Raw genomic sequence first — 14,071 nt, forward strand, 5'->3', positions numbered from 1 at the left:
TTAAAAATAATATTTGAAGTTTTGAATTTAAAAATAATATTTGAAGTTTATTTGGAGATATTACCCTGAATAACTTTTGCAAAAACGAGTTGGTTGGATATCAGTATAGGCGTTCCATGTAAACAACATCACTCCAATTACTTTTGAAAATAAATAAAGCCATTAAAAAATACAAAAACAATTAGCTATAATCATAATTAAACCTGAATAGCCTCTGCAATGGAATCTCTGGATTCAAATTTGATTAAGGCATAACGACTCTATCCCTGACAGTTGCAAATATTGGCGTCTCAACAGTGATTAAAACGTAATTCCTCTCCGCCGAGATTTCAGGTGTTTGAAAATTTTGAGAAATGCAAAACCACCCATTTTGAGAAATACAGCTACTTAATCATCATGTATACAATGAGAAAGCTCCCTATTCTTGTATAGAGTGTAATCACAGAGCTTTTACAACCCTCTTCATTGGATGGAGTGGCATAAGTAACTTAGTGGTGGTTTATCTGTCCAGTGACTCCAGTCAATTCAAGTTGGTAGCAGAACTTTCTTATAGACGAGAACACAATCGCAGAGGATTCAAGGAAAACAGTAGTAACTTCCTATTCTAGTGGCCTATACATAAAAATTATGCTTTCGGTGCAACAGAAAGCTATAAATCCAAGGTTTGTTCCACCCGAGCCGAGCATAAATCCCATCATGTTCTGCGGCGTGGTGGCAGAAATAAAGATCGATACGAGCGTAGAACATTAACAATGAATGCCTATCCAATGAATGTTTTCTTCTGACGTTCGTGGCAACCAGGCATTTTGAATTCAGTCACCGAGATGAATCCCGGTCTATAATCCCTCTGTCCGATGTGCCGAACGTTTAAGGAACAATAAAACAGAGGGTCTTCTCAAGTTCCTGTTTGGAAGAGCGCAGATGATCTTTCCATCCCTCAGTCTCTCCGTCCCTCTTGGGATTTGGCTGTCATCGGTATCTCCAGCAAAGGAAGAATGCAATCGGGCTATGTAGATGCGCTCATCTGGTCCCTTGAGAAGCCTGCTCTGCAAACTACTGTTAAAGAATTATATGCAGCTCTCTCCTCGCTCCGGCAGCCTCCCTCGCCTTTCTTTCCTCCCCCTTTCTGGAAAGCCTCCTGCCTTCTCAAGATGATCTTATTCTCCTGGCTTCTGTTCTCAAATAGGAATCTCTCTTGGGAGGTTTTGCAAAGGAAAGGCTGGCAGGGGCCGAGCCAATGCCAGATGTGTCGCAACAGTGCTGAATCCAACTTGCATATGTTCTTCCAATGTGGCGCTTCCTCCTCAATCTGGTATGTACTGTCCTCAATCTATGGTTTTTCTCACAGAGTTTTTCCTTCTGTTCAGGATGCCTTCGTCTGGTGGAGTGCGCAGCGTCCTGTTTGGCGCTCTCTTTTCATCATCACCTGCTGGTTCCTTTGGAAGTGGAGGAACGTCCACATTTTCCAGAATTCTTCTCTGCCTCTTGACTCTATTTTGACAAAAATCCTGGGATACTTGCCTTCTGAGGATTAACTTTGATCTTGGTATTATGGATGATTTCTGTATTTTGAATTCAGATCCTGATGGCTCTTTCTTTCTGAAGTCTATGTAGTGCCATGCACTCATAACTTTTGGTTTTCTCTAAGATCCATGCATTGCTGATCCTGGACAGCAACAGTTTTCTGTTCATTTTGCTTCAAGGCCTCATGCCTTCGTTTGTATCTGGATTTTTATATACTCTTAATATAAATCATGAAGCTTTTTCTTTCTGAAAAAAAAAAATATCTTGAACAAAACAACACATCTGAATCCGTGTGATTTAGGATGAAGCAATTTACTATAATTCCGCCCTAGCGATTTCAAAGGATTTGACACGACAATATAAAAGTATTTAGATATTCAAAAATATCAATAATGATCAGTAATGAGTATTTTTACATTCAAAGAAAAGTTCAAAAACCAGAAATTTCCGCTACACATGTAAAGCGGCTTTACAGTGTTCAAATTTATAAAGAAAAGACAAAGCATTTATAATTTAGCAAAGGCAGAGAATTCATAGTTTTCAAATTTAAAAGTGACAGAATACCTCAACATCCCATTTATGACTGATTAAAAACACACTACCAGTACATGATCCAGTTTGCGTGTAGACAAAAATTGTTCTTGAACTATTGACCAACGTTTCTCTCAGTGGAAAGAATTAGCGGTAGACTCAGTTGTCGGTGCTTTTTTGACCCAAAATGTTTTTGATCATCTTTCAAGGTAAAGCAATATCTTCTTCATTGCCTTATATATATTACATTCCAAACTATGAATTTCTTTTTCTGATGCCACTATAAATTCTAGAAAGAACATTGTCTATCAGAAAGAAAGAGTGAGGGTACTACATATCATAACAATGATTTGGGGGAATTTGAGCCAAAGGTGAGCCCACTTCCTTATGAAGTAAGTCAGACAGAGCAAAACCCAGGTCAGCTATTATCAAAACAGATTCCTGAGCACTCCCCAATAAGCCCTTGGAAATTAACACCAATAGTTGTGGTACTTTGTCTAAAGCTGGATGTTCAACAACAAGAAATTAACACCAATAGTTGTGGTACTTTGTATGAAGTTGGATGAACAACAACAACAAATACTTTGCCAGTTTCACATAAAGTTGATAGCCATTAACGCGGTATAAAAATGTTAAAATTGGCAACTAGGGCCAAACTTCATGTGCGTCACATTATTTATGGATGCTGATATTCTTCCTAGATTCCTCTCGTCGAGAGGTGTAGGATTGATCTAAATATCATCTGATTCTGACAAGTATTTATGAAGATATGAATTTATTTTGATTATGGACAAATTGTCAAGGTTGGCCAGCAACTTATGTAGGCTCAAAAGCCCAACAGTCATGTCTATTCAACCCCAACGTTTTGCATATAAATACAAGGATAATTCTCCTCATTTGCACACTTCACTTCTCATCACACATCTCTCTCTCTCTCCTGCGCAAAAAAAGAGTCTCTTCTCTCTCCTACACAGAAAGGCTCTCTCTCTCACACGTGTGGAAAAGAGGACATAGATTTCTAGGGCTGAAGTTGCAGAAAGGAACTTTGACCAGCGTTGACCAGCGTGGACTCCTCTTTAACTGCAAGTTTGGTGTGGTTGATTCTCCTTGGAAGGCCGCAATTTTTGGCACCGGAATCAAGGTGATCTAACCTCTGGTTTGATAGATATTGATTGCCCTAGTTTAGGGCTGATCTAGGGTTTGTTGCTGCTGATATAAATCAGATTTTTGTACTATTTCTCTTTGTTGAATTATTGAGGATAAAAGAAGATTTGATCAAAAGGTTTCCCGATATTGGGGTTTGTCCCTGGCTAGCCGCCACATCTTGTGTATCTTGTCTTGGCTTTTCTTCTACTGATCATTTAAATGTTCTATCTGCACTCTACTTAATGTACATGTGATTGCTAATCTGTGGATAATAATAAGAAAAACAAGTAAACTGCTCTAAGCATAGAACATACCATAATTTAACAAAAAACTACCTAGAAACTAGAGGTACAAACCTAGCCTGGGTACACTAGATTGAGGGTCAAATTTGAATTATACAAAACCAAACTTTGTAAACTCATGAAACAATTCCTCTAGTGAATTGGGTGGGTGGTGAAAACTGAGCACATTTATGATTTTTCCAAAAAAGTGCAAATAGACCACCGATTTTTCCAAAAAAGTGCAAATAGACCACCAATGTTGCACCATGTGTTGCAGCTGCAAGATACCTAAAAATCATCAAAATATAGTCTAACCCATCTGCACAAGCAAAAATCCTCAAGAAGGGTATAGTTGGTGGGAGGAGGCTCTATCTCCTCAAATTCCTCGACACCTCCATCATCTTCCACTTGTATGGCTTCCAGACTATTCTCCAAATATGGTGATGGTCACTCTGACAGCTCAAACACTTCAGAAACAGGTGTCAAAGGTGGTATGTGGGGAGGAGACCATCGAAAGAGACCTCTTGAAATCATCATTATGAAATATGAAAAACTCAAATGCAACACTGCTACAGAGGACAATCACAATTCACCGTTACAATGCATCGAGAGACGTACAGAGAGTGATCCATCACCCCAAGTGAACCAACACTGTCAAGCAAGCCAGTATCCACTGCCAAACAAACATTACAAGACCACCTGACATATGATGCTCCATGCCCAAGGTGATTAACAGGAAACAAAACGAACCCGAATTTTATCTTTACGTCCAATTCATGAAATACAATATATGGTTGCCAATGTTTGAATCACATAAATTTCTAATAATCTTGAAACCATCAACGGTTTGAAGCAAGTGATTCCAGCCCTGATAGCCCACAATTCCAAAATTCTACACCCGCTGTCATGTAATCTCATGAGATAACCAACCTATTAAATGCACTAGGGTTGTGACCCAGAACTATAGAACATATTGAACCCGTCAATGACCCCCAATTAAAATATTACAAACTGGACCATGCCCTCTTGCCTACGTGAAATTCTTCTGATTGAATGATCACATATACACATGATATGCTTGCATACAGTTACAGAACCCCCACTATCATCAGAAAACGTGAAAATCCATCATAATTTGTTGTCCCTTAGAGTTCGAGGGTTTTCTTAAAAACCCTAAGTTTATCGAATTGTCTTCCCTGTGATTCTGCACTGTGAAAACTAGTAAGGTACTTGAGGCCCACAAAATATCGAATAAAGCATTCTAAATATAGTGCTCAATTGAGAAAACAATCGGAAACCAAGCTACTCAATAAATGGCTCCCAATATGGCTGCAAAATCGACCAAATAGTTGAAACCCCAAATAAAGAAATCCAAACCAAATAACTACAAAAATAAAAGGGTTCTAACGACCAGTCTCCACGAAAGAGAGTGCTCAAAATATTCCAAAATGAAAAACATCAAAACCTATTGACAAAAATGGCAGGGAAGCAAGATCAATGGCTCTTGCATAACAAATCTGTCGCGTTTGGAGTTGAGCGAAAACTGAAATCAATGCCAAAATATATTAATAAAATATTATAAAAGTCTTTTAGAAATATAATTGAAAAAAACGGCATCCTAATGGAACAAAAGGACCGTGGCCACCATTTTGAAGACCCTCCCTACATGTGTTACACCTATTTTTCATAATATTGGATAGTTCAACTGATGGAACAAAAATATTGTGGCCACCATTCTGAAGACCCACCAGCCTGCATGCATTACAACATAATATTGAATAGTTTGAGACCACATACCAACGAGGCATCGATACTCATCTCACATGCCACTTATAAAATCAGTTCTGCGACTGGAGACCACCCTCCTATCAAAATAAACCGCCCCCAAAAAATTATGCCTCTTGCTCAAGAGAGAAGGATAAGTTGAGCTCCGTCCATGAAATTATTTGTTTGGCCATGGTCGTAAAGTAAAGCTATCCTGCTTTTTGCTTACGGTGGAGTTGAGAAATTAATAAATAGGGCTAATAGTTGTCTAATGCATTTTCACAGCGGAGCTTGGCAAGAACAATCTTTATCTAGTCGGGTTGGGTAATACCTGGCTTAGCTGCATAGTGGCTCTGGGTGACTAGTTCGCTGGCTCAGAAATGAAACAATGCAGTCGTCGGCAACAATGACAATGCAGGCAAGCACTGGCATGGCAACTAGATTGAAGTGAAGTCCTGCTTGACTGGTAAACCCTTCCCTTCAAGGGCATCTCAGGATGTCTTATAGTAACCGACCCTAGTTAACCAACCTACTCATCTGAGGATTACTTATAGCGATTGACTTCTAACCATCCCAGTCTTGACCTATCGACTAAATGAAAGAGGAACTGCTTCCATGACGATTGGATCACGAAATAATTTCGAAGGCCTGGAGAAATCGAAGGAGACTGGATGGGTATAGATACTTCCAGAGTGGAGGGAGATTGTCTCGGCATTGGAGGCGGTCTAATACTACTTCCTCTGCTACTTGTGCTGGTGATGCTTACTCAAGTGGTGGTGCTTAGTCAGGTGCTTAGTCAAGTGGTGGTGCTTAGTCAGGTTACCTGGGTGATGGACAATGACTCTGATGGACAATGATTCTGGTAAACTTCTAACGACTATGGTAAGCGTCCGAAAACATAGATTGCATATCAGTGTTTAAATTCAATGACTTAGTTCAATTCAACAACTTAGTTCATGATTACCTTATTCAGACGAAAATGATGTCGAAACTGATGTTGCCATATTTCCAGTATCGCAGCCATGTAAGCAACTATGTAGCTATGTATGTAGCTATTAAGAGCTCTTCTTGTCTTGAACCTAGGTTAAGAGAAATTATTAGAGTTTATTGTGCTGGTTAAGAGCTTTCCTTGGCTTGAACCTCATTTGTGGGGTTTGTGCTGGTTAAGAGCTTTCATCGGCCTGAACCTGGTTTGCTATTCCATATATTTTTCACTAATCTATAGATTTGTCACTCATTTATAGCAAATGCTTGGTACACATCCATAAACCATTTGCCAACGCGTGTGACTGCAAGGAATCATCTAGTTTCTTACTGTTACTATTAAAATCATGGCTATATTTGCAAGCCAAATGATCAAACTAATGCTGCTGCCTATCTTATTTGTATTCTTGAGGACCTCGTATCTGGATTTGAAGGCAGCAGAAGCCGTACTGCACTGTGGGTTTTACAGAAACAACTATCTAGAGGCAAAGTCTCTGGTAACCTCTGTACTCCAAAAAGCCATTCAAAGAAACCCCAGAAATGTTGCTTCAGTCATGAACCTTCAATTTCATGATTGCTTTGTTAATGTATGTATAAACAAACTTATACCTGATGGACCTCTTGTCGTTCCCCTGTATCCTTTGTATATCCTCTGTATTTTAATGGGAAGTTAAGTATTCTGGGAATGAATTAATTGTATCGACTGTTGATGTTGTTGGCACTGTATAAGCTTCTGCTTGTGGTGCTTCTAGGTCAACAGGTGCTTCAACAGAACCGACTCCATAGCAACTCTGCGTGAGCACAACAATGACAGTGCACTGACCAGGTGAGCCATGTGTAAACCATGCATGAGGTTGAGTTTAATTTGACGTTATCTAAATATAGATCCCGCTTTGGTTGCCTCTTAGCCTCTTACATTTGCATGGGATATGTAATGTCTTGAATTAATGTTAGCATTAGTTCAACAATTCTAAATGTTGATGGGAAAAATGAAGATTAACATAAGGTTCTGGCCTCTCCACCTCGGGAAGGGGCCAAATAAGATGGCGAAAAAATTTTCATTGTAAAAAATATATCCCGAACCTAAAACTTTAGTCGTAACCATCTCAAACTAATATAAATAGCGACCATTCTGATTACTATAGTCCCATGCCATTGCCAGATTGCAGATTGCAGGGACTAATAAGCGATGTCAATAATATGATGATGCCGAAAAAACATAAAAGTTGATTTAATAATATTTTGCTAATTGAATCAAAGTTATAAAACTTTACTTAAGTACGTTTCATTAATATAATCATTTTAATATATATACATATATATATATATATATAGTATTTTTTAATAATAAAATTATAATTTTTTGTCACAAGTGAGAAAACTTATCATAATTCAATTGTTAATTATTTTTAGTTGTTAATCATGAATGCAAGCTGATTAATCACTCTTATTAAAAAAAACCACCCTACATTGAATAACCAGCTCGTGGTCCGTAAGGGGCAGACTTTCACTCCTGCCAAATACCTCTTGGCCTTTAACTCGGTTCCTTAAGTTAGAGGAAGATGAACTCTTAGCCAAGTCATATTCGAGGCCTGAGTATGACCTAATATAATCATCTAATATATATATTTTTTCATTTTTTTAATTTTGCTTTCAATTTTTTTATTATTTAGATATTTATTTTTTACTTTTTTGGATATGGGATTATTAGCCAAAATCCGAACTTTTCATCAGACATCTTTCTAATGCTGAAGTTCTTGTACCATTAACTTCTTTCTTTACGTTTAAGGAAGACGAGCTCTTAGCCAAGCAAAAACAGTGTTAATGCATACTCCATGCCCCTTTGCCTATATATATATATATATTTCAATTTTTTTATTATTTAGATTATTATTATTTTATTTGTTTGGCTATGGGATTATTCACCAAAATCCGAACTTTTCATCACGCGTCCTAATGGTGAAGCTTTACCATGTTACTCTATTGTTGAATCAGTGTGGGTCCTGATTGCTTGTAGCAGAGCTATGTAAATCATTTTTCCTTGAAGCTATTGTTCCCTAAGAGATTCCATATGTTGCTCTCATTATGGCGTTGATTGCATTAAAGCCCTAAATGATCAAGAAGTGGGAAACATAAAGCGGTTACAATGGATTGGTTAGATGATGGATAAGGTTTTTGTTGGAAAATTAATCCCAACCATTGCGATAAACATATGTCAGTTGTTTTTGTAGGATGCGGATTTGTTTGTAGGTTAAAGGATATAAGAAGGATATAAGTTATGAGCATAAGTACAAGTTTCTCATTTCGCAACACATTAGAGTATTCAGAAAATGAAAATTTAATGAAGTTTGGTAAATACCTATGGGCAAACACTCACTCCGCACCTACACTCCCCAACACCTACAAGTTTAGAAAATAATTTATTATGTAAAATTGCCCATTCTATGTCTTAATGTTTTGCTTTGTCATGTGTTAATGAGTCAAATGTATATTTTTGTATAGTAAGAGAAGTGGAGGGTGTAAGTCTGAGAGGTAAAGAGGATAAAATTGTGTTTCAAATATTGATGGGCACGTAAAAACAAGTTCTTATGGAGTTTTACATAGAGTTACTTTGCAACAACCTAAATTGCAGCAAGATCTTCTTTTGTTTTACTTGGTGCTGCAACTTCCATTTACCAAGTGAATATATTGTCATATGTTTTATATCATAATCTAAAGTATAGTTTGTTGCCATATGATTTTAAACTTTCACAACTAAATTTACTACAACCACATTGGTTTACTATGTTTTAATGTGAGTAAACTTTTGTGTTTTATTTAAGGATTTATCCAGCCGCAATTTGTTTACAGCAATTGATTTTTGAGGCAAACTCCTTTCCTCTACCCTTGTAAAATTTCTAACAGGTTTGACATAGATTTGATGCATTTTTTGAATGAAATTCACAACACCTGGTTGATTTAGAGGTGTACTATATGTTTCATGTATTTGCATTCTATTGTGAAATGAGGTAACTGGTAGGTTTGTAAGGAATCAGGTCGAAACCTGCGGTTCGAAATACCTTTGCAAAGTTCTTTACAGAGAGTATTACCCTATCCTGGACTGAAGGATAACCCTAGCCTAGGGTTCAACAATGTCGGCTTCTTGCTTTATTTCGACTCCAATACTGGTCTCTACCCATCCTCCTTCGGCTTCTCGCTTTATTTTCTATTGGTTCAAAAAGTTTGGCCTAATTTGATAGAGTTTCTAGCAATTCATATAATTTTGATGGAAATTTAAGCCAAATGACTGAATTTCACAACATCTTCAACGATATAAAAAATGAATTTGAAAAGTCTAGTAGTGTCTTGTTTCAACCATCGTTATCCCTTCACTTCAAATATTTTGACAGAAGTTACCAGTGGAAAAATAATTCCACAAATTTCCACATACTTGTTCAGAAAATATCCCCCAATTTACTGTAATCACCATTAGGACCATCCAATTTTGTATGTTTTTATCAATTTCATAGAGAATTTTTGACATTTTAAAGAATTCTGGAAAATATCTCTATCAAGCGTCTCGATCTCAACGAATTTAGAAAACACATCAGCAAAGGTTTGACATAATCTACACTATAACATCTTGAGTAAGCCCAAACTCCACATTGTTATGAATTTATGAGAAACTAAATGGATTTATTCATTAAGCTATTCTTTCAACTAATTTTCAGGGGTCTGCTGAGTTTTTCCCTTGACTTATAAAATCACAACCAAAAAACTTGTTCAACTAACAATGAATCCTAGAACGAACGATAAGATTTCACCATCATTTGCCTCCGTTCTACTATATAAAATTATTTGACCATGATTTGACCATCATTTTTTGGAGCTTCCAAAGGAGACTACTGTAATATCTTGTCGATATTGGTTTCGGGCGTTAAACTTGGCACTTGGAATCTTGAAGGACACCAAAGCACTAGGATTTTGCAAACGACCATAGCTGATTTACAGACAACCATCGCTGAAGGTGTCAATATAAACTCCAAGAATGATGAGACAGAAACATGAGGCAATGCAAGGGTTCACGAGAGTCAAATTTCTGAGAAAGACCAATTGTGCTCTAATACCATTATTGGAACTCGAAAAATTAGAAAAAAGAGATTTAATATATATATATATATATATATATATATATAATTTATTCTTGACCTTTGGTTTCCATTTTTCTTTTCACTCAAGTGAATGTGAAAAATTCACATAATCTCAAAGGATTATGTTTCCAACACTTTTTTTTCCACTTCCATGTTTTGGGTTGATTATCATTTGTCATTATTACTAGCTCCCTTTATCCACATCTTTGAGTCCTGGCCTAAAACATTGCCTTAAGAGGTTGATGTAGTTGAAAGAAACAAAAAAACATATAGCCATAAATGAAAGAAAATGAAAAATATGGAAAGGAGCAATCATAAGCATGTGGAAAAAGTCTTGCTTATGCTCTACCCCACTCATTAGCCATTAGTTAGTTCCTAAGCATGTCATGTTTTCTATAAATCAAATGAACTCATAAATGGCCCAACCTCGATGAACAATGAACCACTACATCATTATGAATTGCTATTTTTTTTACAAATAAGTTGTTAACACATATTCATGCAAGAAAAACTAGAATGAGACACAAACATGACATTTTAGAAAGAAAACCAAGTCTATATTAACTCTCATAGATGACTACATGATGCAAAATCTAAAATTGCCCTTTATAGATGAGGTTGTATATATAAGGTTCCAAAATCGGTCTTTATATGTGAGAATGTATGTGCCAAAAATAAATTAAGCATTAGATAAAGACAGATATTAATGATATATCATTAAATATAACAATCCTCATCAACAAAAATAGAACAAGATGATTGTTCAATAAGAGAGGCTAGCTCTACTAGAACTTCCACTTGCATCACCAATAATATTAAGAGAAGAAAGAGAGAGCTCTATGTATGGCGATTCTATTTGCACATCCCCATCCTTATGAAGTCCACTTGTATATTCTTCACCCATACAAGACACAAGGCATATGCTTGAATGCACATAGACAAGATCTTCATGCTTCTATGATAGAATCCAAACATGTTGCACTTCACAGAGTGAATGAAACTATAGGTGCTCTAATTATATTCTATTGATGAAGAGCTTTTCAGTGGTGATAAAATAGAAGTGGCAAGGCTTTGCAAATAAACACCATTTTCCCCATGAAAATTCCACCGCATAACCAATTTCATGGTCCTCTCATCCAAAGTTGATATGTCTTAAAATTCCTTTAATCTAGAAGCAAAACAGACAAATTCCTCCCTTACATATGTCTGTAAAATAGTTAGTGACAATCTTGAAAAGGATTTCTTCACTCCAGTGGCCACTTCCTTGTCCTTATTCGGGGCCTTCCTCTTCTGATTGCTTTAAGAAATGCAATCTTCAACATACAATTTTGGATTTAGAGTTATTGGCAAAGCTTTCAATGGAGTGTTAAATCCATCCCATGTCGTAATAATGATGAACCTCATTTGCTCAGCAAAATCAAAATCCATAAAAGGAAGAGTGTGAGCCTCCTATAGTAGTAATTTCCACAGTTTCACAACCATGGTATCCATGCCATCGTAAACCTCTTCAAAGAAAGGTTTTCTTGTCTTTACATCTTAGAGAAGATCAAATTCAGGTAATGTGAACTTGAACAAGAAATCAATCTTGCTTCACCAATCTTCATCAATCAACAACCTCCTCACCATAGTTCCCTCTCTAGATTTGCATGTCTCGACTCAGCCCAAGTTGCACCCACTGCCATTCTCATTAATGCAATTTTGACTTCAATAAGGTGGTGCAACATGATGAAGTTTGAGGCATAGCTTGTCTCAAAAAAATTTAGTAAATCCAATTTGGGGTATTCTCGATTATCACTCAGATTGGTGGTGGTTGGTGATGAATTTTATAATCTCCTTAGGCTACCCTTTGACCTCCTTAATCCATTCTATTTTTTTTTCAATCTCTTGTAAAATAATATTCAGATTATGGGCAATGCAAGGAGTCCAAAATATAGATTGTATATAATTTCAATAATTAAGCTTGCAACTTTGCAAATAGGTGCATTATGTGTGATAACATGTACCACATTTTTTGGCCCTATTTTTTCAATAACAACAATTAAAATTTTAACATTGAACTTGCTATCCTGGAAAATCTTATGCTTTTATGAACATGGCTCTTTTTCACGATAATGCAATGACATTAATTAATCGCCCATGCCTTGTATTAGTCCAACCATTTGAGATGGTGGAAACCCTTGTGCTACCCCATGAACTATGATTTGGTCTTAAATTATCATCAAGAAGTTTCCTCTCTTTCTTGAGCAAAATTGTTCTTAGTTTGTAATAGTCTGGCCTCTTGAAACCTTGAAGGGTTGTGTTAATCACTCTCACCAAATATTGCAAATATGGGGACTGGACCACATTAAAATGGATGACATAAGCAAAGATGAAACTTGCCACTCTTGATTCAACTTCTTCTCTCCTTTGATTATCAAGCATTTTCAACATTTTACTCTCTTTAGTTGGATTTCATGGCTTGGATATCTCTTCTTCCATTGCTAGCACCCTCATCTTTCATGCTTCCTAAGAAATCATTGTCTCGTTGCTAGTGCGCAGGTGAGGATTTCCAATGCCACCCATATCGATTTTTCTTCATTGATCCTTCAACCTTTGAGCATCATCTTGGTCTCTCTTGAATGCTACCCTCATCTCTAGATTTTGTGTATGTGCATAAAATTCAATACCCATTATCTCTTTATGCAAAGAATGAGCCTTCACTCCTGCGTAAGAGCCCTTGAAGGTTCTATCATTTTTGCATAAATTGCATCTCCATTCCCATGTACCCCCAACACCCATTTACTTGACTTTGATCACATACTTTCAAAGATGATAGTATTTGTTGAAAATGCAACAAGAAAATCCTAATTTAATTTTTTCCTTGAATTAAATTAGGAATAAATTGTAATTCCACATCACATGACAGCTTGTATTAGTTAACTAAGTTAATTTCACTTAGTTGGCTCAATTAATTTGAGTTGAGGGTCTCACTTGAGTCATGTAGAGTCACAAATGTATCCTACATTATAGATCTATGGTTGAGCTTTTTTTAGTTGTAATTAATTAATTTAGTTTAACTGAGTTAAATTCAATTAAACTAGTTCCAACTGATGGAGGAACTAGTAGGAGGCTAGACAATGGAGTGTTTCTTCATGTGGTCAACTAGTTAACTGATGATTCACTCATAAATAACTCATTCATATCAGATTTGAGAGTTACCCAGTTGAGATTGGAGTTCAGGGGTAGTGTACTATCAGTTGTATAATCATTTGAATTGTACAGGTGGTGCATGCAGTCAGAGGAAGGCCTGTGAGGATTTCACAATTCTAATTGAGGAATTTTGCTAATTAATAGGGGCTAATTCCCAAGGAAACAACAAAAGGAAATAGAGACTTGGGCAAGCCAAAATTTGGTTAAGTATTGGCCTGGGCTTATCTAGCAAGCAGTGAGACAGATAAAGATAGTGTAAAGGTTGCTTGGGCTTGAGAAAAGAATTATAATCTTCTCATATTTTCTAACTAATGAAATATACAGATAGCTTGGGTTTTTAGTTGTTTCTTTCCGCAAGAAATCATTATGTAATGTGTCGATTGAATTTGTTCTCTTGCATGTTTCATGATTTCACGACCATTTAATTGCTTCCGCTGATGATTAGGGTAGATTCAAGTTTATTATTTTAGTAAATTACAATTATTAGTTTGAATCTACAAGGAATTTCTACATGGTATCAAA

The sequence above is a fragment of the Pinus tabuliformis genome, chromosome 1_2 (genome assembly GCF_031772625.1).
Source record: "Pinus tabuliformis cultivar Carrire ecotype Pingquan chromosome 1_2, CPIR1, whole genome shotgun sequence".
Classification (NCBI taxonomy): Eukaryota; Viridiplantae; Streptophyta; class Pinopsida; order Pinales; family Pinaceae; genus Pinus; species Pinus tabuliformis.